We start from the raw sequence: 27,002 nt of genomic DNA, 5'->3' as shown, positions 1-27,002 counted from the left end.
CGATGCCCTTGGTAGAGATGATGTGACCAAGGTAAAGAACTTCATCGAGCCAAAACTCACATTTGGAAAACTTCGCATAAAATTGATACTCTCTGAGCTTGTCGAGCACCAATCGCAAATGTTTGGCATGATCCTTCTTATTCTTGGAGAAGACCAAGATATCATCGAGATACACCAGGATGAATTCATTGGTATAGGGGTTGAAGATGAAATTCATCATCCGAGAGAATGTTGGAGGAGCATTGACAAGGCCGAAGGACATGACAGTATATTCATAAGAACCAAACCTTGTTCTGAATGTTGTCTTGGGAATATCTTCTTCACGAATGCGAATCTGATGATAACCCATACGAAGGTCAAGCTTGGAGAATACTTTAGCACCTTTGAGTTGCTCGAATAGCTCATTGATGTTGGGAAGTGGATACTTGTTCTTGATTGTCTTCTTGTTCAATGGACGGTAGTCGACACAAAGTCTTTCCGTGCCATCCTTCTTCTGGACAAAAAGTACACCACAACCCCATGGAGATGAACTCGGTCTGATCAAACCCAGATGCTCTTGTTCATCGAGCTGTTTCTTCAATTCCTTCAGCTCCTTGGGTCCAAGCTTGTATGGACGCTTGCAAACGGGTTCAGTGCCGGGCTCAAGATCGATAACGAACTCAACTGGCCGGTGAGGAGGCATACCCGGAAGCTCTTCTGGAAAGACATCTTGATACTCACAAACGACTGGAATCTGAGAGATGGCATTCAATTCGCCCTTCTCATTGAGAGAAAACAACCGAATGGTTTCATCACGGGCGGCATAAATGATAACATCCTCAGAAGAGTGTGTCAATTGAATTTCCTTGGCAGCACAATCAAGTTGAGCCTTGTGCTTAGAAAGCCAGTCCATCCCGAGAATTAGATCAATATCCGAGTCACCAAGAACAATTGGTTTGGCCAGAAATTTATAATCGCCCATCTTGATAATGGAATCCCGAAAGAATACTCGAGAAGTCATTTGTCGAGCCGGGGAAACAATAGACAAAGTACTCGGCAATACTTCAGTAACCAGATCATGCATAGCCACAAAAGGTCTTGAAATGAAAGAATGCGATGCACCAGTATCAAATAAAACTTTTGCAGGAATATCATTAACTGAGAGATTACCCATTATCACATCAGTAGATTCCTCTGCTTGAGCTGCATTCATCATGTTCACCCTAGCAGACTTTGGATTATGCTTGACCACTACATTGCTGGAAGATCTCACAGGAGGAGGAGGCGGAAGGCGCCTTTGGTTGAAACATTTGTTAGCATAGTGACCTTTCTGCTGACACTTGTTGCAAGTCACCTCTGAGAGTGGATGATGATAAGGAGCATTCGACTTTGGAGCTTGATTCTGAGACTTATTCTGATAGCCAGGATTGGAAGAGTGGGAAGATCCATGGCAACCTTTGTTCTTCTGCTGGTAAGGCTGGCGAAACGGAGGAGGAGGAGGCAACCAGAACTTCTGTTGCTTAGCTGCCACAAGTGAGGAAGAAGAAGACTGAACTGCATCCCTGACTCTCTTCTTAGAAGCCTCACACTTGAGCTGAGCAGCCTCTTGCTTTAGTGCCATATTATAGAATTGATCAAACTGAGTAGGCTCAACAAGAACGAGAGCTAACTGCAGATCCTCTCTAAGGCCACCTCTAAAGTGATAGATCATGCTCTTTTCATCAGGAACGTCTTGTTTAGCGAAGCGAGCGAGTTTCTGAAACCGAGTATTGAATTGATACACAAACATGTTGCCTTGCTTGAGATTGCGGAACTCCTCACGCTTGCTCTCAACAACACTTTGTGGAATGTGGTGCGCTTTGAAGTCCCAACAGAAGTCAGTCCAAGTGATCACACGACCTCCTCTGGAATCTTTGTATTGTTGATACCAATCAGCAGCTTGGTCCTTGAGTTGAAAAGAAGCGAACTTGACATAGTCCTCAGGGCTGACATTGCTACATTCAAAATGCTTGTTGATGTCCATGAGCCAATCATCGGCATCTGTGGCCTCGGCACAGTAGCTGAAAGACTTGGGCTGATTTGCGAGAAACTGGTTGAGGGTACCGAAATGAGGCTGATTGTTGCCTTGGCCTTGATTTCCTTGATTGCCTTGCCCTTGGGTGCGTTCTTGCAAGAGTTGCAGAATCATCTGAGCATTGGCGTTGGTGGCTGCCATGATAGCTTGCCATGCCTCCGGAGGCGGAGGTGGTGGCGGAGGGTTTGCCTGACTCCCTTCATTGTGTTCCGGATTCTGACGCGTTGGCAGAGCCATCCTGAAGAGGGTGACATCCGTTAGCATCTTGATAGACAGATAGGCAAATTAAATCAACGGATAGAAATTGCAACATATAGTCTTCACAATAAACATTCGAATGAGGATGAACGAATGAATTCCATAGTAAATCATCACACTTCCATTAAGTTGAGAAGCCACTTAGAAAAAGGTATGGAATCAACATTTGACTTCGAAGCAACTCGAATACCACAATTCAAAACAAAACAAAGTATTGGCTTGCAGAATAAGCTGGAACAAACATATGATAGAGATTTCGTCCGAAGTTTTCGTGGTGGGGCCCACACGGGCTCGATCGTACAGCACCATCATGTACATGGCAGTGCACATGACATACGAAGCGTCCCCGAGTCGGCATAGCCAAGGACTCTATAAGACACTACGAGACCACTTTAAAACCAACCGTGGAAAGGCGGACCACTAGACGTCGAACCCCAATCTCATATCATGCGTCTGTCGGAAAGATATCCTAGGAGCAACTTGAATTCCCACTTATAAACTCCCGAAATTTTCTGGTTATGCAATCTGGTGTTGGGGATACAGGGGACACAAAAATATATCACCCAAACTAGCAATCCCTAGATCCAGCTGTATCCATCCGTCAACACATAACCAAGAAAACTTCGGAAATCGTTTACCTCAACCTTCGAAAAGCATCCGTTATACGAGTTATGGCAATACTCCCGAACTCCCGCCCCAGTACTGGGTGGCGTCGAGGTGATCTCACCAACAACTGCATAGAAGAGATTTCGATGTCGGCGAAACTCAGGTATTCCAGAACTGCAACGATAAAATTGTGACGACAACACCTCGGAGCTCAACTCCCCGGGACACTGCCACAACCCCTAAATGTCAGGAGGCACCAAGAACAATGTTCTCGTCACAAAACCATCGAAACGATTCCAAGATACCCGCGTGATCCTAAATTTTTTTAGTGAAATTTGAGGAGAGAAGAGTCAAAACTTCTACGTCAGGAGACCTCACCAGAGCGACGAAGGGACTGAGGAGTAAAAAGAATCCTACTCTCTGATATATATAATCCTAAGACTCAAAACATTTTTTTCTAGACTCAACAACGCCAGCAATTCGATCAAGCAGGGGGCTCCTAAGTCGGGGATGGCTCTGATTACCAACTTGTAATGCCCACGATGCGGCTATATCTCCCATGTGTCGAGGCACGACTTAGAGGCATAACCGCATGGTGGTATTGTCGCAAGAAGGGTTATCTTCACACAATCCCATGTAATGAACAAGAATGGGATAACGAGAGTTGGCTTACAATCGCCACTTCACACAATACATAAATATAATTCATACATCATCCAAAATCCACACATAGACTGACTACGGTCAAAACCAAATGAAAATAAGATAACCCCAAATGCTAGATCCCGATCATCCCAACTGGGCTCCAGTACTGATCATCAGGAAAAGACACATAGTAACGACCACGTTCCTCATCGAACTCCCACTTGAGCTCGGTTGCGTCATCTGCACTGGCATCGTCGGCACCTGCAACTGTTTTGGTAGAATCTGTGAGTCACGAGGACTCGGCAATCTCACACCCGCGAGATCAAGACTATTTAAGCTTATAGGAAAGGATGGTGTAATGAGGTGGAGCTGCAGCAAGCACTAAGCATATATGATGGCTAACATACGCAAATGAGAGCGAGAAGAGAAACAGCGGAACGGTCGTCATCTAGTAATGACCAAGAAGTGATCCTGAACTCCTACTTACGTCAAACATAACCCAGAAACCGTGTTCACTACCCGGACTCCGCCGAGAAGAGACCATCACGGCTACACACGCGGTTGATGTATTTTAATTAAGTCAAGTGACAAGTTCTCTACAACCGGACATTAACAAATTCCCATCTGCCTCATAACCGCGGGCACGGCTTTCGAAAGATAATACCCTGCAGGGGTGTCCCAACTTAGCCCATCATAAGCTCTCATGGTCAACGAAGGATAAACCTTCTCCCAGGAAGACCCGATCAGTCTCGGAATCCCGGTTTACAAGACATTTCGGCAATGGTAAAACAAGACCAGCAAAGCCACCCGAATGTGCCGACAAATCCCGATAGGAGCTGCACATATCTCGTTCTCAGGGCACACCGGATGAGCAGTCTGTACAACTAAAACCAGGCCACAAGTTTCCCCGAGGTGGCGCTGCAAAGGGTTCTAGTTTGGACCAGCACTCAGAGGAACACTGGCCCGGGGGTTTAAATAAAGATGACCCTCGGGCTCGCGAAAACCCAAGGGAAAAGGCTTAGGTGGCAAATGGTAAAACCAAGGTTGGGCCTTGCTGGAGGAGTTTTATTCAAGGCGAACTGTCAAGGGGGTCCCATAAATCACCCAACCGTGTAAGGAACGCAAACTCAAGGAACATAATACCGGTATGACGGAAACTAAGGCGGCAAGAGTGGAACAAAAGACCAGGCATAAGGCCGAGCCTTCCACCCTTTACCAAATATATAGATGCATTAATTAAATAAGAGATATTATGATATTCCGAAATATCCATGTTCCAACATGGAACCAACTTCAACTTCACCTGCAACTAGCAATGCTATAAAAGGGCTGAGCAAAAGCGATAACTTAGCCAAACAACGGTTTGCTAGGAAAGGATGGTTAGAGGCTTGACATGGCAATATGGGAGGCATGATATAGCAAGTGGTAGGTAGCGCAGCATGGCAAATAGAGCGAACAGCTAGCAAAGCAAAGATAGAAGTGATTTCGAGGGTATGGTCATCTTGCCTGCAAGGTTCTCAGGGTTGTCGAAAGCTTGATCCTCGTAAGCGTACTCAACAAGTTCCTCGTTCACGAACTCGTCTCCCGGCTCTACCCAAAACAAGAACACAAGCAATGGAACCACAATCAATCACGAGAAATGCACAAGCAACATGATGCAAAACATGTATGATATACGAGATATGATATGCGACGCATATGCGTGCTCCGGAAGGAAAATGATGAACAAGACAGTAACCTGGCAAACCAAGCATGCCACTGGAAAGATGAGATGATTTCGGTCGAAATCGATATAAAGATCACCGGAAACGGATGCACGGTTTGCAAATGGCAAGCAAAACAAGAATGACACGAATCTGTGATTAACAGCATCATAGCACTTAGAATACATCAAGAAACTATGCTACAGCACTCCAACATAGCAACAAAGAATATGGCAGTAATCTACAGGTGATTCTTGACAATAGATGAACACTGAGCTACGGCTAGATCACACCACAGCAGGTTCAAAAAAGCATGGCAAAAGTGCAAAAGATAACAGGTTCACAGACAGTGAAATTACTGGACATGCCTGAAACAGCATCAGGTAGCAATGTTCAGAGCACAAAATCAACATGCTATAGGAACTTAACATAGCAAAAAAAGGCATGGCAGTAATCTACTAAATGCATATGACAAAAGTCCCTTAATGACCATAAGCCAAAAAGGACCAGAAGATACGATGGCAACCATGTAAACATATCAAGTTTCGTTAACAGGTTTCAGACTTGGCAAAAAACAGAGAATGACAGAAACAGACATTATGAGGCCATCTTTGTGAGCTTGATGCACTCATCAAAAAGAAATGCATGACAAAACAAGCATACCTACAGCAATATGGCATGTTTATGAAGCTATCCAAGGCAAGAGTAAGTACATATCATGTATGGAACAACTACAACAAGCTTGGCAAAATTGAATAACACGTAAACAATCTGCCAGAAACATTTTATAGCAAAAGTAGAGCAAGATTGAGTCATGCTAGGGCACTCCAGAATTGCAACCAAGGGCATGGATGGATCAACTACAACAATATCTACAAAACATCTTTACTGAACATCACCAAAATAAGCATGGATATCTCTGTAGCCACATGCATGCTTGTGCTAGTCACCACAGAGATCAAAACAATACATGGCATACACCTCTCGAAAGATGGCATGGCATAGATCAAAACATGTGTAGAGCTCATACTCATAAGATGCACGGATTAAATGCAACAAAAATAACAAAACACCAAGTTCTGTTATCAGACAGCAGTAAACATCACTTAGCCCTCTTGCAACAGAGATTTGGGCATCAAGATGGACCCAAATGAACATGACCCAATGGAACAAAATGTAGAGCATCTCGTAACGAATATTTTTATATATTACACGCGCGAAACGAAGCTATATGCAGAGAGTTATGCCATTATGAAGTATGCAACAAAATATGAAATATCACAGACTTAGAGAAAATCGGGGGAAACAGAAGTCAACCCTAGGGTTCGACCCGATCGGATCTGGCTCGAGGGAGCTCAAGGCGGCGGCTCGCCGGAGCTTCGGCCGGAGCGGGAGGAGCTCGGGAGGAGGCCGGGGGACGCCGAGGAAGGAGGGGGCCACCGGATCCGGGCGCGGGGAAGAGGGAGGCGCGGTCGCGGGCGGCGCCGGCGACCTCGGTGGGCGTGGTGGCCGCGGTTGCGGGCGGCGGCGTCGGCGGGTACGGCAGCGAAGGCGGCGGAGGGCTTCGGTGGCGTGGGAGGAAGAAGCAGGCGGTGCGCGGGCGGAGCCGACTCGGGCCGCGGGGGCCGGCTGCGGGCCTCCCGGGCCGCGGCGGCGCGGCGTACGGGGCGCTGACGTGGCGGCCTCTGAGTGGACGGGGGCGGCGGCGGCTTACGTCCGGCGTCGGGCGGACACGTCCGGCGCGCGGAGGGAGAGGCTAGGGTTTCGGGGATCCGGAAATTTCGGGGAGTCTCACATATTTATAGCTAGAGGGATCTAGGAGAGTCCAAATGGAGCACGGTTTTCGCCCACACGATCGCGATCGAACGACCTAGAGCATGTAGGTGAGTTTGCTGGGGGTTTGGGCTATTTGGAGGGGGATTTTGCTGCAACACACAAAAGGACTTTGCGGTTACTCGGTTAACCGTTGGAGCATCAAACGACCTCCAAATGACACGAAACTTGACAGGTGGTCTACCGGTGGTATACCAAGGCCACTTGGCAAGACTCGGTGCATTCCGAGAATGTTTAACACCCGCTTACGAAAAGAAAACAAGAGGGGTGCGCCGGAGGAGGTGGGAGTGCCGGATTGCAAAACGGACAACGGGGAAAATGCTCGGATGCATGAGACGAACACGTATGCAAAATGAGATGCACATGATGACATGATATGGGATGCATGACATGAACAAAATGCAAAACGAAAAACAAAACCCGACCATGAAGGGAATATCATAAGACATAGCCGAAAATGGCAAGAGTTGGAGTTACAAATATGGCAAGTTACATCCGGGGTGTTACAAGATGCTTATTAACAATAGAGGAGAGAAGTCACATGTCTTTAAGAGGGGAAATACATGTTAATGTATGGTTGTTTGTACCATTTCTTGCTCTGTTTTTTCTCTGCTCTAATTTTCTCTTACCCCGCCTTCTCTCATTATCCAATATCAGATTTAGGGGGGAAGAGTTCATAACTAAGGGAATAAAATCTCTGGAATTCATTGCGTATGTTTAATCTTTGGGGACATGTCCATATCCAAATAGAGTACTAAGTACTCACTCATTACATGTCATCCCAGTCTTGGTAATCTTGTGGTCTCCTAAACTTGCTTTATTTAGAGTGTTCTTGTGTTATCTAACCTTGTTTTCTCAAGCTCATCTCTTCCAAAGCCAGCTCAAGACCACAAGGTAAGTATATGCATCACACTCATGTGCATGATGATCTCTTGCTAATGTACATATTGTTTCCAAGGACTCATGAACATGAAGGTACACTTCCTGTATCTACATCATTTGCTCTGATGCATATAGCCAAGATACATGTAACTCATTGCTTTCTCTAACATGCTTATGCATTCACATGCTCTTACATACTATCTTTACATAATTGCATACATGTAGGGAGAGCCTATGCATGTTACATGTCTTTCCAAAGCTTTACTTGTTACTCTTCATATCCTTATCTAAAGCTTTGATGTATGTTGTCATCAATTACCAAAAAGGGGGAGATTGAAAGCACAAGTGCTCCCTGGGTGATTTTGCTAATTAATGTCAACATATCTCTTGTTGGACTAATATCTTTATATAGTATATTTCAGAAAGTTTAACAATGGCGCGGCATGGATAGGAGGATGTGGAACTCCTTCAAAATGCTAAGGACAAAGATTGGAAAAAAGCTCAAGACTCTTCATTTTCATTTTAGTGATCCAAGATCACATTGAGTCCATAGGAAAAGCCAATACTATTAAAAGGCGATGAGGTGTTGCTTAATGGTCTACTTGCTCAAAGTGCTTAGTGATATGCTCCAAAACCCTTAGCCACTTTCTCATTTCCAAATATGTCCAAAACCCGAAGTCAAACTCGGCCCTACTGATTTGATATATCCGGCGCCACCGAGTTCTTTTGACATAGCCACTGCTAGAAACCATAGACAATTCAGTCTCACCGATACGGATCTCGGTCCCACCGAGATGGTCTTACAAACTCTCTATTGCAAGTTGCAATAATTTTGGTCTCATCGAAATATGCAATCGGTCACACTAAGTTTGCCTTACCAACTGTAACACCCCGCATGTAACTTGCCATATTTGTAACTCCGACTCTTGCCATTTCCGGCTATGTGATATGTTTTTCCCTCCGTTGTTGGGTTTTGTCTTTCGTTTTGTATTTTGTCATGTCTTGCATTTTCATATCATGTCATCATGTGCATTTCATTCGCATACGTGTTCGTCTCATGCATCCGAGCATTTTCCCCGTTGTCCGTTTTCCAATCCGGCGCTCATATCTCCTCCGGTGCACCCCTCTAGTTTTCTTTCGTGTGCGTGTGTCAAACTTTCTCGGAATGGACCGAGGCTTGTCTAAGTGACCTCAATATACCACCCGGAGACTACCGGTCAAGTTTCGTTCCATTCGGAGGTCGTTTGGTACTCCAACGGTTAACCGGGCATCCGCAAAGTCCATTTGAGTGTCCAGCAAAACCCCCCTCCAAAACCAGCCCAAAGCCCACCAAACTCCCTTCCATGCTCTAGGTCGTTCGATCATGATCGTGTGGGCGAAAACCGCACCTCATTTGGAGACTCCTAGCTCCCTCTACCTATTTATAAGTGGGCATCCCGAAAAACGAAATCGCAGTCTAACCCTAGCAAAATTCCCTCGCGCCGCCGGACAGCGTCCGCCCGCGCCGGACACGTCCGCCCGCGCCGGCGGACGAATCGCCCGTCGCCACGTCAGCGTCCGCCGCCGCCGTTCCCTGCCGGCCCGAGGGCCCGACCCCGGCCCCCGCGGCCCACGCCCGCCGCCGCGCGCCTGCCCCGCCGCCGGGCGCCGCCTCTGCCGCCGCCTCCGCGCCGGCCGGCCCGCCGCCGCCGCCATCGCCACCGGCCGCCGCCGCCACGAGCTCCCCCGCCGGCCCCGCACGCCCGCCGCCTCCGGCCGGCGCCTCCCCCGCCGCGCCTCCTCCTCTCCTTCCCCCGCGCCGGCGCCGCCCCTCCCTCTCCAGCCGGCGAGCGCCCGAGCGAGCTCGAGCTCGGCAGCCAGATCCGATCGATCGGTACTGTAGCTCCCGTTGACTTCTCGCTCCCCCTCTATTTCTCTAAGTCTGGAGATTCCATCAGCATATGCCCCTGTTCGTATCGCGATAACTTTGTGCATGTAGCTCCGATTCGCGCGTATAATATTTCAAATTGTTCGCCTCGTGATTCTCTTCATTTTGTTCAATTGCACCATTTTCATTAGAGGTCATCTTGATGCCCAAATCTTCGTTGGAAGAGGGCTAGTTGCTGTTAATCTCTGGTTCTTATCAGAACTTAGAGATTTGTCATTTTTGTATCATTTATTCTGTGCATCTTTTGAGCATGAGCTCTACATGTGTTTGGAAGTATGCCATGCCATATTTCCAGTGGTATAGCCCATGTATTTTTGTGATCTTTGTGGTGACTAGCACAAGCATGCAAAGTAGGTCCCGTAATAATTCTGATTTCAGGGACTTAGTCTTTGTCTGCTGTAATTTTGTTGCCATGTAAACTTGATGCTACAGAGAGATCCATGCATATTTTGGAGATGTTCAGTAAGGATGTTTTGTAGCTATAGTTGTAATTGATCCATCCCTGCAATTGTTTGAAATTTTAGAGTACCATAGCTTGACTCAATCTTGCTCTACTTTTGTTATAAAATATTTCTGGCAGATTCTTAACATGATTTGCAATCTTGCCAAGCTTATTGTAGTTGATCCATACATGCTATGCAATTGTTCTTGCCATGGATAGCTTCATAAACATGCCATCTTGCTGTAGGTATGCTTGGTTTGTCTTGCCTTGCTCTGTAGTGAGTGCATCAAGCTCACAAAGAGGCCTACATATTAACATTTCTGCCATGCTCTGTTTTCTGCGAAGTCTGGAAACCTGATAACGAAACTTGCTATGTTTACATGCTTGCCACCATATCTTCTGGTCCTTTTTGGCTTATGGTCAGTAAGTGACTTTTGTCATGTGCATTTAGTAGAACACTACCATGCCTTGTTTTTCTACGTTAAGTTCCTGTAGAATGTTGATTTCGTGCTCTCAACATTGCTACCTGATGCTGATTTCTGCCATGTCCAGTTTTTCACGAAGTCTGTGAACCTGTAATCTTTTGCACTTTTGCCATGCTTGTTTGAGCTTGATATGTTGTGAACTAGCCGTATCTCAGTGTTCATCTTTTGTCAAGCATCTCCTGTAGATTACTTCCATGTGCTTTGTTGCTATGTTGGGGTGCTATAGCATTGCTACTTGTTGCATTTTAAGTGTTATCTTGCTGTTTATCGCAGATTAGTGTCATTTTTGTTTTGCTTGCCATTTGCAAACCGTGAATCCGATTCCGGTGATCTTTATATCGATTTCGACCGAAATCATCTCATCTTTCCAGTGGCATGTTTGGTTTGTCAAGTTACTGCCATGTTCATCATTTTCCTTCCGGAGCACGCATATGCATCGCATATCATAACTTGCATATCATACATGTCTTGCATCATGTTGCTTGCGCATTTCTCGTTGCTGATTGTGGTTCCGTTTGTTTGTGTTCTTGTCTTGGGTAGAGCTGGGAGACGAGTTCGTGAACGAGGAACTTGTCGAGTACGCTTACGAGGATCAAGCTTTCGACAACTCTGAGAATCTTGCAGGCAAGATGACCACCCCTCGAAATCACTTCTATCTTTGCTATGCTAGTTGTTTCGCTCTATTGCCATGCTCCGCTACCTACCACTTGCTATATCTTGTCTCCTATTTTAGCCATGTCAGCCCCTAACCATCCTTTCCTAGCAACCGTTGTTTGGCTAAGTTACCGCTTTTGCTCAGCCCCTCTTATAGTGTTGCTAGTTGCAGGTGAAGTTGAAGTTTGTTCCATGTCGGAACATGGATATGTTGGGATATCACAATATCTCTTATTTAATTAATGCACCTATATATTTTGGTAAAGGGTGGAAGGCTCGGCCTTATGCCTGGTGTTTTGTTCCACTCTTGCCGCCCTAGTTACTGTTATACCGGGATTATGTTCCTTGAGTTTGCGTTCCTTACGCGGTCGGGTGATTTATGGGACCCCCTTGACAGTTCGCCTTGAATAAAACTCCTCCAGCATGGCCCAACCTTGGTTTTACCAGTTGCTACCTAAGCCTTTTTCCCCCGGGTTTTCGCGAGCCCGAGGGTCATCTTATTTTAACCCCCCCGGGCCAGTGCTCCTTCGAGTGTTGGTCCGAACCGAGCAGCCTGCGGGGCCACCTCGGGGAAACTCGAGGACTGGTTTAACTCGTAGCTTGACTTATCCGGTGTGCCCTGAGAACGAGATATGTGCAGCTCCTATCGGGATTTGTCGGCACATTCGGGCGGCTTTGCTTGTCTTGTTTTACCATTGTCGAGATGTCTTGTAAACCGGGATTCCGAGACTGATCGGGTCTTTCCGGGAGAAGGTTTATCCTTCGTTGACCGTGAGAGCTTATGATGGGCTAAGTTGGGACACCCCTGCAGGGTATTATCTTTCGAAAGCCGTGCCCGCGGTTAAGAGGTAGATGGGAATTTGTTAATGTCCGGTTGTAGATAACTTGTCACTTGACCCAATTAAAATACACCAAGTGCGTGTGTAGCCGTGATGGTCTCTTCTCGGTGGAGTCCGGGAAGTGAACACGGTCTGTGTCATGTATGACGTAAGTAGGTGTTCAGGACCTCTTCTTGGTCATTGCTAGATGACGTCCGTTCCATTGCTTCTCTTCTCGCTCTCATTTGCGTAAGTTAGCCACCATACATTCTTTTGCCGCTGCAGCTCCACCTCTTTGCACCTCTTTGTCCTACAAGCTTAAATAGTCTTGATCTCGCGGGCGTGAGATTGCTGAGTCCTCGTGACTCACAGATACTTCCAAACAGTTGCAGGTGCCGACGATGCCAGTGCAGTCGATGGCGTCGATCTCAAGTGGGAGTTCGACGAGGAACGTGGTCGTTATTATGTGTCTTTTCCTGATGATCAGTAGTGGAGCCCAGTTGGGACGATCGGGGATCTAGCATTTGGGGTTGTCTTATTTTCATCTGGGTTTTGACCGTAGTCGGTCTATATGATTGTATTTTGGATGATGTATGATGATATTTATGTATTGTGTGAAGTGGCGATTGTAAGCCAACTCTTTATCCCATTCTTGTTCATTACATGGGATTGTGTGAAGATGACCCTTCTTGCGACAAAACCACTATGCGGTTATGCCTCTAAGTCGTGCCTCGACACGTGGAAGATATAGCCGCATCGTGGGCGTTACACCAACTCTCTGTTTGCTCATTGTTGAAATCAGTCTCACCGAGTTCATGCAATTGGTCACACCGAGATGAGGTTTTTCCCTAGCCCTAGCACAACGGTCCCACCGAGTTGATCATGTCGGTCCCACCGAGATTCCTAACGTTCACATTTTGAACTGAATCATTCTCATCGAGTTCTTCTATTCGGTCTGACCGAGTTGGTCAAATGTGTGTAACGGTTGGATTTTGTGTGGAGGCTATATATACCCCTCCACCCCCTTCTCTATTCAAGAGAGAGCCATCAGAACGTGCCTACACTTCCACTACTCATTTTCTGAGAGAAAACCACCTACTCATGTGTTGAGACCAAGACATTCCAATCCAACCACAAGAATCTTGATCTCTAACCTTTCCCAAATTACTTTCCACTCAAATCATCTTTCCACCATAGCCAAATATATGAGAAATAGTTGAGTGTTGGAGAGACTATCATTTGAAGTACAAGAGGAAGGAGTTCATCATTGCTACCTCTTGAGCATGCGTTGGTTTTTCCCTTGAAGAGGAAAGGGTGATGCAGCAAAGTAGCGTAAGTATTTGCCTCAGTTTTTGAGAACCAAGGTATCAATCCAGTAGGAGGCCACACGCAAGTCAATCGTACCTACACAAACAAATAAGAACCTTGCAACCAATGCGATGAAGGGGTTGTCAATCCCTTCACGGCCACTTGCAAAAGTGAGATCTGATAGAGATGATAAGATAATTTTTTTGGTATTTTTATGATAAAGATTGAAAGTAAAGATTGCAAAGTAAAAATAGATTGGAAACTTATATGATGGAAAATAGACCCGGGGGCCATAGGTTTCACTAGTGGCTTCTCTCAAGATAGCATAAGTATTACGGTGGGTGAAAAAATTACTGTCGAGCAATTGATAGAAAAGTGAATAATTATGAGAATATCTAGGCATGATCATGTACATAGGCATCACGTCTGCAACAAGTAGACCGACTCCTGCCTGCATATACTACTATTACTCCACACATCAACCGCTATCCAGCATGCATCTAGAGTATTAAGTTCATAAGAATAGAGTGACGCATTAGGTAAGATGACATGATGTAGAGGGATAAACTCAAGCAATATGATATAAACCCCATCTTTTTATCCTCGATGGCAACAATACAATGCGTGGCGTTTCCCCTACTGTCACTGGGATCGAGCACCGCATGATTGAACCCAAAGCTAAGCACTTCTCCCATTGCAAGAAAGATCAATCTAGTAGGCCAAACCAAACTGATAATTCGAAGAGACTTGCAAAGATAACCAATCATACATAAAAGAATTCAGAGAAGATTCAAATATTGTTCATAGATAATCTTGATCATAAACCCACAATTCATCGGATCTCGACAAACACACCGGAAAAAGAGTTACATCAAATAGATCTCCAACAAGATCGAGGAGAACTTTGTACTGAGATCCGAAGAGAGACAAGATCGAGAAGGTCTGTGGTAAACTACTCGCACATCATCGGAGAGGCTATGCTGTTGATGTAGAAGCCCTCCGTGACCGATGCCCCCTCCGGCAGAGCGCCGGAAAAGGCCCCAAGATGGGATCTCACGGGTACAGAAGGTTGCGGCGGTGGAATTAGGTTTTCGTGGTGCTCCTCGATGGTTTCGGGGTACGTAGGTATATATAGGAGGAAGAAGTAGGTCTGTGGAGCTAGAAGGGGCTCACGAGGGTGGAGGGCGCGCCCCCTGCCTCGTGGCCTCCTCGTTGATTTCTTGACATCCACTCCAAGTCCTTTGGATCGCGTTTGTTCCAAAAATCACGCTCCCGAAGGTTTCATTCGTTTGGACTCCGTTTGATATTCCTTTTCTGCGAAATACTGAAATAGGCAAAAAACAGCAATTTGCACTGGGCCTTGGGTTAATAGGTTAGTCCCAAAAATAATATAAAAGTGTATAATAAAGCCCATTAAACATCCAAAACAGAATATATAATAGCATGGAGCAATAAAAAATTATAGATACATTGGAGACGTATCAATCATCAACACACCATCTATTACCTTTTGGAGAGTGGTGTCTCCTCGATTGGTTAGGTGTCAGTTGGGAGCCTCCGGCAAGATTGTGTAGTTGAACCAAGGATTTTGTAAGGGCAAAGAGATCGCCTACTTCGTGAAGATCTACCCGAGTGAGGCAAGTCCTTCATGGGTGATGGCCATGGTGGGATAGACAAGGTTGCTTCTTTGTGGACCCTTCGTGGGTGGAGCCCTCTGTGGACTCGCGCAACCGTTACCCTTCGTGGGTTGAAGTCTCCATCAACGTGGACGTACGATAGCACCACATATTGGAACCACGCCAAAATCTCCGTGTCTTCATTGCGTTTACACACTACAATCCCATCCCTTTACTTTCTTGCAAATAGCATGATTTACTCTTTCCGTTGCCTGTAATCTTGCCATGCTTTCTTGAAATGTATTGTGAATGCTTAATCTTGTGTTAAGACTCCACCTCAACTTGAAGTACTTAAAAACTTCTACTTTTGCTTGTTGAGGGTCTAATCACCCCCCCCCTCTAGACACCTCTTCTCGATCCTTTCATGCCCACCTCGGTAGCCTCCCACGCCGCCTCTTCGCCCTATAAATCCCCAAGCATTCCAGAAACCCTAGAGGAGTCGACGAAACACAATTCATGCCGCCGCAAGTTCCAAAACCATGAGATCCAATCTAAACACCACCACGGAGGGGTTGATCGTCCTCATTGGTGCCTCTCGATGATGCTTGAGTAGTTCATCATAGACCTACGGGTCTGTAGGCAGTAGCTAGATGGTTTTATCTCTCTCTCTCTCTCTCTTTTGATTCTCAATACAAATGGTCTGTCGGAGATCTATTTGTTGTATCCCTTTTTTGTGGTGTGTTTGTTGGGATCCGATGAACTTTGAGTTTATGATCAGATCAATATATCCATGAAAGTTATTTGAGTTCTTGACCTCTTATATGCATGATTATTTATAGCCTCGTATTTCTTCTTCGAATATTTGGTTTAGTTAGGCCAACTAGATCGATTTTTCTTGCCATGGGAAGAGGTGCTTTGTGATGGGTTCGATCGTGCAGTGTTCTTTCCCAGTGATAGAAGGGGCAGCAAGACACGTATGTATCGTTGCTATTAAGGATAACAAGATGGGGTCTATTCCTACATGAATATATCTTATCTACATCTTGTCATCATCCTTATTGCATTACTCCGTTTCTCCATGAACTTAATACACTAGATACATGCTGGATAGCGGTCGATGTGTGGAGTAATAGTAGTAGATGCAGGCAGGAGTCGGTCTACTAATCTTGGACATAATGCCTATATATTGATCATTGCTTGGATATCGTCATAATTATTTGAGGTTCTATCAATTGCCCAACAGATTTGTTTACCCACTGTGTGCTATTTCTTGAGAGAAGCCACCAGTGAAATCTACGGCCCCCGGGTCTATTCTTTATCATATTTGCTTTCTGATTTATTATTTGCCACTTTTATTTTTAGATCTATTATTCCAAAAACCCAAAATACCTTTCTGCAATTTTTTGTTACTTATTTCATTTCGTGTTTTATCGAGATCTATTTATCCTATCTATCACAATTTTATCCAGTCAACTTGACAATTTTTGGCGTCGATACCCGAAGAAGGGATTGACAACCCTTATACATGTTGGGTTGCAAGTATTTGTTCTTTGTGTGCAGGTACCATTTACATAGTGTTGCTTGGTTCTCCTACTGGATTGATACCTTGGTTTCATAACTAAGGGAAATACCTATCGTAGTTGTGTTGCATCATCCCTTCCTCTTTGGGAAATACCGACATAGTTCCAGCGACATCAAAAAGGAATTTCTGGCGCCATTGCCAGGGAGACATCATGAACCTCTATCAGGTTCCTAATCACAAATATCATCTCTAGCAATTTACATTATTTTCCATTTGCCTCTCGTTTTCATCTCCCCCACTTCACAAAAATTTGCCCTTTTATTTGCCGTCTTTTTGTTTGGCTTTTTCTTGTTCAATCTTTTGTTTTCTTGTGTTGCCATGTGACTTCTATTTGCTTGCATCTCCGCTTGCTAAAAATCTATTGATATGGATCCTCATCCACTTTCTAATCTTTTCAAAAGATCCAATTATGATGAACCAATTGTTAGTGAATTGAGTTCACTAGATTATTGTTATGATGTTTTTCTTGAGATTCATGAATCTGAAAATTGTGATGAAGTGTTAAACGAAAAATTTTATAAAGTGATTCATGATAGCTCCTTGAATGAAAAGCATGATTGCGATGATGTTATTATAAGTTCTATTAATGTCAATTGTCTTAGTGATATGCAAAACCCCAAGCTTGGGGATGCTTGTTTTTTTTTGTCCACTACTTATCGCAATGATCATGATTGGGGTGATAATGATTCTTATGATCTTGAAAATTTATTTAAACATCATGATGAATATGCTTGCGATAATATTAAAAGTGGGTTTGGAAGAGTATCAACTTTAGCTAAAAATAATCCCACATATTTGGAGAGTGTTCAATCTTATGAAGTTTTGATAAAAATGGGCTTGGAGAGGTCATGACTTTATTTGATTATAATCCCACTACTTTGGAAGAGTGTCAACTTTGCATGCATGTGGATCGTGAAGAGAATATTTTATGTCATAGTTATATTGTTGAATTTGATTATGATCCTACATGCAATTATTATGAGAGAGGAAAATATGGTTGTAGAAATTTTCATGTTACTAAATTACCTCTCATTATGTTGAGATTGTCTATGTTTTATTCCTCTTCTTTTCATATGTTAGATTTTTCTTGTCTTGATAATTTGTTTGATTATAAAATTCCGATGCATAGGAAGTATGCTAGACTTAAATGTGTTTGTCATATGTTTCATGATGCTCTCTTTGTGTTTCAATTATTATCTTACGTGTGAGCAATCTTATGCCTAGCTAGGTGAAAGTGCTAGTTATCGACTAGAGGGGGGTGAATAGGCGATTTTTATGAAAGTCTTCCAAACACGGAGGTTTTGAAGACAAACAGTAGAAATGAACCTATTGATATGCAGCGGAAGGTAGACTACACTAGACAGGCCATAGTCAAGTAAGCTTTGAAGTGAAAGCACGACGACAATCAGCAGCTAGGTAGTATGGATCAGGATGGAAGATAGTATGAAGCCAAACAGCAAACAGTCTTCACACAGTGAAGTCAATCAGATCATGCAAGCAGGCAATGACTTCATGAAGACAAACTGTAAAGTAAAGAGATGGGAAGGATAGAACCAGTTGCTTGGAGAGGACACGGATTCGGTAGACCAGTTCCAGTTGTTGTGACAAGTGTACATCTGGTTAGGGAGGCTGAGATTCAACTCAGAAGACCGCGTCTTCACCTTATTCCCCTTGAGCTAAGAACACATAGTCCTCGCCCAATCACTCTGGTAAGTCTTCAAGGTAATCTTCCAAACCTTCACAGACTTCGTTCACTGGCAATCCACAATGGCTCTTGGATGCTCAGAACGCGACGCCTAACCGGCTGGAGGATTCATAGTCCTCAAGTGTAACAAGTCTTCAGATCACGCGGACAGAAAGACTTCAGTGATGCCTAACACTCTTTGGCTCTGGGTGTTTTGGGCTTCTTCCTCGCAAGGATCTCTCTCTCAAATGCTTCGGAGGTGGGTTGCTCTCAAACGACAAAAGTCGTGCACTAACTCTGAGCAGCCACAATTTTATGGTGTAGGGGGTGGGCTATTTATAGCCAGGAGGCAACCCAACCTAATTTGTCCGAAATGACCCTGGGTCACTAAGGAACTAACACGTGTCCAACGGTCGGAGTTCAAACACACGCGGCAGCTTGACTTGGGCTACAAGTAAAGCTGACTCATCTAGCTCTGGATAAGATTTGCTCTCATTGTCTTCGCTCGAAGACATAGGATTTGGTTGAGCATAACATCAGTCACTCTGACTTTGTTCACTTGGACCCCACTTAACAGTACGGCGGTTCCTATGACTCAACAAAGAAGTAAAGGAAACTACGAAACAACTATGTCTTTGCACTCCATAGTCTTCACTTGAATGTCTTCTCATGTCATAATCTTCAATGTGAATATCTTCACAGACCACCATTGTCTTCAATGTCTTCACACATTTTTAGGGGTCATCTCTGGTAGGTAAACCAAATCAATATGGGACTACTACCTGTGTTATCATGCAATTCTCACAAACACATTAGTCCCTCAACCAAGTTTGTCGTCAATACTCCAAAACCAACTAGGGGTGGCACTAGATGCACTTACAATCTCCCCCTTTTTGGTGATTGATGACAAACTGGTTGAAGTTTTCAACGGGGATAAAAGTATGTGAAAGTTAAGGATTAAGGCATTGTCTTCGTAAGTAGCAAAAGGCTCCCCCTGAAGAATTGCATATAGGTAGTTTGATTTTGAATGCAAATGCACATGGCAGGTTTTACTCTGTGGAGATCCTCTTCAACTTATGAAGACAATTCATCATGCATATAAAGAGATAACGAAGATAATGACATGCATAATGAATAATGGACGTCTGCGGAATGGCTTCATGCGGGATTTATCATCGCATCACAAAGTGGCAGAAAAAGTAGCAGACGATCATCGAGTTGAAGTGTTACAACACAGAAAACCAAATGTTTCAAAAGACGGGAGTTGTAAAGACTTAGCAAAAATAATGCAACCACCCATAAGGACCCGCTTGAAGACTATCAACTCATAAGCTTCTCCCCCTTTTGTCAGTAAGGACCAAAAAGGTTTGAAGACATAGAGTATCTACTCGTTCCCATCAGGGGTAGATGAAGGAGCAGGGTCAACGTTGGAGTTTGGTGGTGTAGACGGGCCTGGTGCAGTGTCGAGATGCAGTGCAGCCATGGTTGGTGAAGTGGAGTCATCTTCTTCATCGACGACTCTCGCAACAACAGTTGCAGCCGAAGATGAATACTCAGAATCTTCTATTGAGGGAGTGCGGCGCCAGCTTGCATTTTGTGGTGGTCTGGAATCAAACTTGAAGTCCTTAGTGAAGCCATCTTCGCAAAGATCAGCTTCAGGACAGAGCAGTGTGAGACTCTTCCAGGACCACCGACAGGCTTCATGGGCAACAAATGAGTTCTTGGTGGCCAAGTTTTGAATGCGATTGACATCCACCAAGATACTTTGCACCTGACACTGAGCCAGTCATGATGCTTATCCTGCTTCTCATGCAAGGCCACAAGAAGCTCTCGGTCATTGAGTACACGAGAACGCTTTCGAGGCCTTTGGGAAATCGTATTGTCTGTGGCTTCGGTGTTCGCATGATGGGGCACACGCATATTGCCAGCCAGAGGATAAGAGGGAGTTGCAGCATTGGGGACATGAATTCCCTCCATTGGTTGCGTGAAGCTTTGATGATCAACATTGTGAAGATATAGAGGCTTCTTGGCAGGCTCGGGGTAGATGTCTTCAATGGATAGATCAACCTCAGGCAGAAAGACAAGATGGCTGCACGCCGAGGGCTGATAGTCAACAAAGGAATGGAGCTTGATCAGGCGCATCACCCATGGAGCATAAAACTTCAAGCCAAACAGATCAATCCGAAATGCAGCTAGTTGTCTGATGAAGAAATCCTGGGAATTGAATCTGATGCCATTGATGATATAAAGTACCAAAGTCTTCATGGCTCCTTCAAGTTTGGCTTCAGAAGAGTGTCCCTTGATTGGCCATAGAGTACGCCTCAGAATATGATAAACTATGTGAGGCAAGTACTCGAGGTCTTTCACGAAGAACTCTTTGGGGTATTCAGCATCTTGGGGCAGTGGCTTCATCATACTGAGCATCTCACTCATATTTGGCTCAGGCCTCTGGAAAATACTCTGCAGTTCATTTCTGTGAAGCTGACAACCAGGCTCATAAAACTCACCTGGAGTGGGCAGGGAAGTAAGCTCGATGATGTCTTGAGCTTTGGCTTCATGATGCACATCACTTGTCATCCACTCAAGGATCCATGTCTTCGGATCCCTATTGTAGCCACGAATGTGAAGTGTGGCATAGAACTGCAGTAGAAGCTCTTCATTCCAGTGCTCTTTGTCCGTAACAAATGGCAGAAGACCAACCTCCCTGAAGCAGTCAAGTGCTTCTTCAAGACAGGTCAGCCCAGCAATAGCTTCACAATAGAGACACATCTGTGGAAAGATTCGCTCTTGATTGTATAGAATGCAGGAGTAATAGTTGCGCTGCTGATAGCTCCAAAATCGATCGGAAGAGATCTTTGGCTTCGTGTAAGGATTTTTGGCACTGTCAAAGAAGGTGTTGTGTGCTCTGAAGCTGTTCACGCTGAAAGAACCTGGCGATGTTGCAGCACCTGGAAGCCTTGGCAGCCTTGGCTTCGGCTTCTGAACTTGAGGCCTCTGCTCCACATGGTAGTCATACTGCGGTCTGGGAGCTGTGGGAGGAACAAAAATGGGCCATCTCACTGTGACAAGTAGGCCGCGATCGTAGGCCTGTTCAATTGTGTGAGGCTTTGGAGGTGGAACAGTGGCTTTAGCATCCATATTGGCTTCAGGTTGCACATGAGCTTCAGGCACCACATTAGCTTCAGGCTCCACATTGTCTTCGGCCATGACAATGTCCTTGGCTTCAGTAGCATTGATTGTGGCAGCCTCAGTGGTTTCAACCTCCGTTTGTTCAATAACAGGAGGGTCGGGCACAGTCACATTCTCCTCGAAATGACTTGATCAGTAGCAGCGGGTGTGGCAACTCTTTCTTCTTCTCTTTCTGCTTGATCTTCATCAGCTGATGCAGCCGGAATGTCTTCAGCAGCTTTAGCTTCAAACTCGGAGACATTCGCAGTAAGGGTGGCTTCAGGAAACACTTGGCGTGCTATCGAGCTTTGTTGCACTTCCCTTCTGGAATGCTCGACATGGTGACCTATGGCCTGGGGCCTTTGTGAAGCCTGCGAAATGCGGGTGACGCCTTTGGTGAGGGAGTGGTCTGCACCATGTAGTTGTCGTCGTCAAGTACCGGAGTGGTGACTTGAGGTGGTGGAGTTCTGGGTGTCTCGTCATGAATGGGGGTGTCTTGCTGGGGGCGCTCGGCCCATGAGTCATCTTGAGCAATTTGCATCAATGGACGACCAATGCTGATTAGTTCACTGCTCGTTGGAGCAGGCAATGATACCGACTGGGGCACGAGCTGAGGAAGGACTACATCATCTTCAACATTGTGTTCATGACCAATGTCTTCAGCTATGATGGGGTCAACAGCTGGAACTTCTTCATCTTCAGGAACCTCTGTGGAAGTAGGCTCATGGATCACAAGTCTTCGCTCTTGATTGGTAGAGGCTGGAAGTGCAACAGAGATGGGTTCAACAATAAGTGGCGCAGAGGCCATAGCACGCTCTTTCTTTGAAGACTTTGTCTTCAATTTCTTCTTGGACGGGGCATCATCAGAAGCATCCTTGTGCTTGCGTTTCCTAGCTTCGGCTTCAGCTGCCCTTGTCTTCTTCAGCTCTAAAGGTGATGTGATGACCTTAGGCTTTGAGCCTGTCATGCTGGCAGGGAAGACAATGCGAGGTTCTTCCTGCCTTGGTGTGTCAGTTTGGGCACAACAGACTTCTTCTTTTGCTTGGCAGCCATCCTGGGATCGATGCCAGGACGCCCAAGAGCTTTGTGCTTTTCAGCTTCATTGTGGGCTTGAACGCATTTCTCTGTGAAGTACTTCATCACTCGCGTGAGCCTTTAGCTTCATCACGCTTCTTGTGGAACTCTTCTTTGAGGTCATGCAACATCTTCTTGAAGATTTGAACATCTACCACACTGAGCTTGGCCATGTTCTTCTTGAAGTGAGCCTTCTCATAGTCAATCTTGTTCTTGAGCTCGACAATCTTCTAAGCCAAGGCCAACTCATTAGCAATGGCTCCATGGAAGGTCAAGCTGATGTCCACAGGCAGCTGAAGATCATCAATATTGATCCTTTGGTCATTGAACCACTCATCGGTGAAGTTGTTCAGAATTTCAACATCAAAGAGGGGCAGATCGTTAAAGATCTCCTCCTCTTGCTTGCTTTTGATCAGCATCTCAAGGGCTTCATCACCAAGATCTTCATCACTTGACATATCAATGGTGTCTTCCTCGTTGCGCAGAACGGCAGCAGGAGTCAGTTCATGCCCTGAAATCTTCTTGGGCTTCTTGGTTTTCTTGGACTTCTCGGTCTTCTTGGAGACACGAGACAAATCTTTAGACTGCACACTAGGTTCAGGAGGTGCAGTGGCCAATGGCTTCACACGTGAAGCTTTTGGTTAGGCAGAGGGCTTCGAAGCTTTTATCTTCTTCTTCTACTTCTGTGGCGCTGGCGCATCTTCAGAATCGGCGTCATCAGCTGATTGCTCCATAGTGGCCCTCTGTGCAGCTATGTGAGAGAGAAGCCCATCGAAGCTGGGGAAGGGGCCAATGACATTTGGATTGGCATCACGTGTGCCATCAGCCCTAGGAACATATGGGTCGGGGTTGAAGTTGAGTCCAAGATCTTTCTTGTTCTTCACAGCTGACTCTTTTGCAAACTGGTAGTTGCATTTGAAGAGATTGTCTTCGCGACACCATAACATGGATGATGGGTCGGCATTCTCTGGCTTCAGTCCTCGGACCATGCATGGGTAGAAGCCTTGAGCAATGGCTTCAGACTTGGACTTGGGCTGCAGATTTCTGTACAGACTATCTCCCCATGGGCGGTTGATAGCATTCTTTTCTGCATATTCAGGGGTTGCGAAGTTATACTTGAACCACTGCTCTGCCCAATATCTTTGAATCCATTGGATTCGGGTCTTGCGCTGGCCATAGCTTTCTTCTGGATCTGACTTCAGTTCAAACAGATCTGGTGGTAAATCCTTAGCAGTATCTCCACGGTGCTGCCTGCCACCTTTTCTTGCTGATTTCTCAGTTGCAATTGTATTCAGACTGAATGGCTTCAGAACAGTGAATGGCTTCGAGGGAGTCCTGGACTAAGGGGTCCTCGGGTGTCCAGCCTGTTATCCATGGGCCGGACTGATGGGTTGTGAAGACACGAAGACCGAAGACTATACCCGTGTCCGGATTGGACTCTACTTGGTGTGGAAGGCAAGCTAGGCGACATATTATGAAGATTCCCTCCTATGTTACCGACCTCATGTAACCCTAGATCTCTCCGGTGTCTATATAAACCAGAGAGCATAGTCCAGATAGACACAGATTCATTACCATATACTCATAGGCTAGACTACTAGGGTTTAGCCATTACGATCTCGTGGTAGATCAACTCTTGTAACACTCATATTCATCAAGATCAATCAAGCAGGAAGTAGGGTATTACCTCCATAGAGAGGGCCCGAACCTGGGTAAACATCGTGTCCCCCGTCTCCTGTTACCATCGATCCTAGATGCACAGTTTGGGACCCCCTACCCGAGATTCGCCGGTTTTGACACCGGCATTGGTGCTTTCATTGAGAGTTCCACTATGCCATCACCGAAAGGATTCGATGGCCCCTTCGATCGTCAGTAATGATGCCGTCTAGGGAGAAACCTTCCTCCCCGGACAAATCTTTGTGTTCGGCGGCTTCGTACTGCGGGCCAACTCTTTTGGCCGTCTGGAGCAGGTTGATAGCTACGCCCCTGGCCATCAGGTCAGATTTGGAAGCTTGAACTACGTCACGGATATCCGTGGAGACTTGATCTTCGATGGATTTGAGACCGCAGCGATCGCTCCCCTTCTCTCCAATGAACATGACTTAAATATGTCATCGGAGCACACCCAGGAGATGGATCATATTGCTGCAACGGCCTCAGTACCGAAGCAGATCATCCCCTCCGAGGCCATAAAGTCCGCGGCGTTGGAGCCGCACACGGACTCGACATCCTGCAATGCTTGCGTCGACGGAACTCCGGACTTGTCTCCGGCCACATGTTCCGGATTAAGTGCGCCTGCGGATACCGAGCTGGATCGGTTATCGATTTTTGAATTTAGCGCCGCAGACATCTTCCAGCATTCGCCTTTGGGTGACGTACTAAATTATTTGAAGAACTTGTCCTTGGAGGAAGACTCACAGCCGAACTATGTTCCGTTCGAGCTAGAGGCGGACGATGAGGAATTTTGCTTCCCACCCGCCACCCACTTCATAGCCACCGTCGATGACTTAACCGACGTGCTTGACTATGGCTCTGAAGACATCAACGGTATGGACGACGATGCCGACAGGGAGCAAGGCCAAGACCCGCCATTCACTGGACGTTGGACGGCCACCTCTTCGTACGATGTGTACATGGTTGATACACCTAAAGGATCTGGCGACGATAAAGAAGAGCCAGACAAGAACAAACCCTCGGAGACGTAGTCCAAGCACCGGTGCCCCAAGCGCCGTTCTAAGCATCGTTGCTCAAAGGATGGCAGCACCGGCACCGGAGAAAATAGTACTCCGGGCGACGCCGAAATCAACGAAGACCCTGTCGGAGCTACATCCGAACAGGAGGAAAATGGCAACGGGCAAGATAACCCTGATGAACAGGCCATAGAAGATGACTCGGGGGACGATAGTTATCATCCACCCTTCGAAGAGGAGACAAGCCTCGGCAACGAAGATTTCATCGTGCCTGAGGACCCTCTGGAGCAGGAGCGCTTTAAGCTCCAACTCATAGCCATTGCAAGGAGCCTGAAAAAGAAACAGCAGCAGCTTCAAACTGAACAAGACCTGCTCGTCGACAGATGGACCGACGTCCTGACAGCCGAAGAATACGGCCTCAAGCGCCCAACCAAGAGCTACCCGAAACGCAGACTGCTACCTCAATTTGATGAGGAGGCACCAAAACAGACATCTCCCTCGCGTAATGCGGAACGAACACCGCGTGGTCGAGACAGGGCGGCCGACCGGCCACCCCACGGCCGGGACAAAGCGACAACTCAGGCCGAACAGTAGCCTGCCCCACCGCCTCGCAAAAATAGAGACGGAAGAGTTCGGGGTCACACATACGACCTCCGTCAAATCCTGGACGATAGAACAGGACACTCAAGATTGATCTACGGATCGCGAGGGCGTGCCTCGAGGCACGAGGAGGGCTACTTATTCGGACGTGATAAATCTAACCATGCCCGGGCCGAACACCGCAGATGGACTCCAACGGAACTACGCCACGACGCATCCCGATATAGAGGCGCCGCACACCCTCTCTGCTTTACAGATGAAGTACTAGACCATGAATTCCCCGAGGGGTTCAAGCCCGTCAATATGGAATCATACGACGGCACAACCGATCCCGCAGTATGGATCGAGGAATTTATCCTCCACATCCACATGGCTCGAGGAGATGATCTCCATGCCATTAAATACCTCCCACTAAAGCTCAAAGGGCCAGCTCGGCACTGGCTTAACAGCCTGCCTGAAAATTCCATCGGCAGTTGTGAGGACTTGGAAGAAGCTTTCCTAGACAACTTCCAAGGAACTTATGTCCGGCCACCAGACGCCGATGACTTAAGCCACATAGTTCAACAACCTGGAGAATCAGCCAGAAAATTCTGGACTAGGTTCCTAACAAAAAAGAACCAGATCGTTGACTGTCCGGATGTCGAGGCCTTAGCAGCCTTCAAACACAGCACCTGTGACAAATGGCTAGCACGCCACCTCGGCCAAGAAAAGCCAAAGTCCATGACAGCCCTCACGGCACTCATGACCAGCTTTTGCGCGGGAGAGGACAGTTGGTTGGCCCGTAGTAACAACACAGCCAGCGAGACAGGCCCCTCTGAGGCCAAGAATAGCACTGGCAAGCTCCGGCGGAATAGGCATAAACGCCGAAGCAATGATAACAACACCGATGACACCACAGTCAACACCGGATTCAGAGGCTCCAGGTCCGGCCAACGGAAGAAGCCCTACAAAAGAAACAATGAAGGACCTTCCAG

The sequence above is a fragment of the Aegilops tauschii genome, chromosome 1 (assembly GCF_002575655.3).
Source record: "Aegilops tauschii subsp. strangulata cultivar AL8/78 chromosome 1, Aet v6.0, whole genome shotgun sequence".
Classification (NCBI taxonomy): Eukaryota; Viridiplantae; Streptophyta; class Magnoliopsida; order Poales; family Poaceae; genus Aegilops; species Aegilops tauschii.
This window is presented reverse-complemented; position numbering follows the sequence as displayed.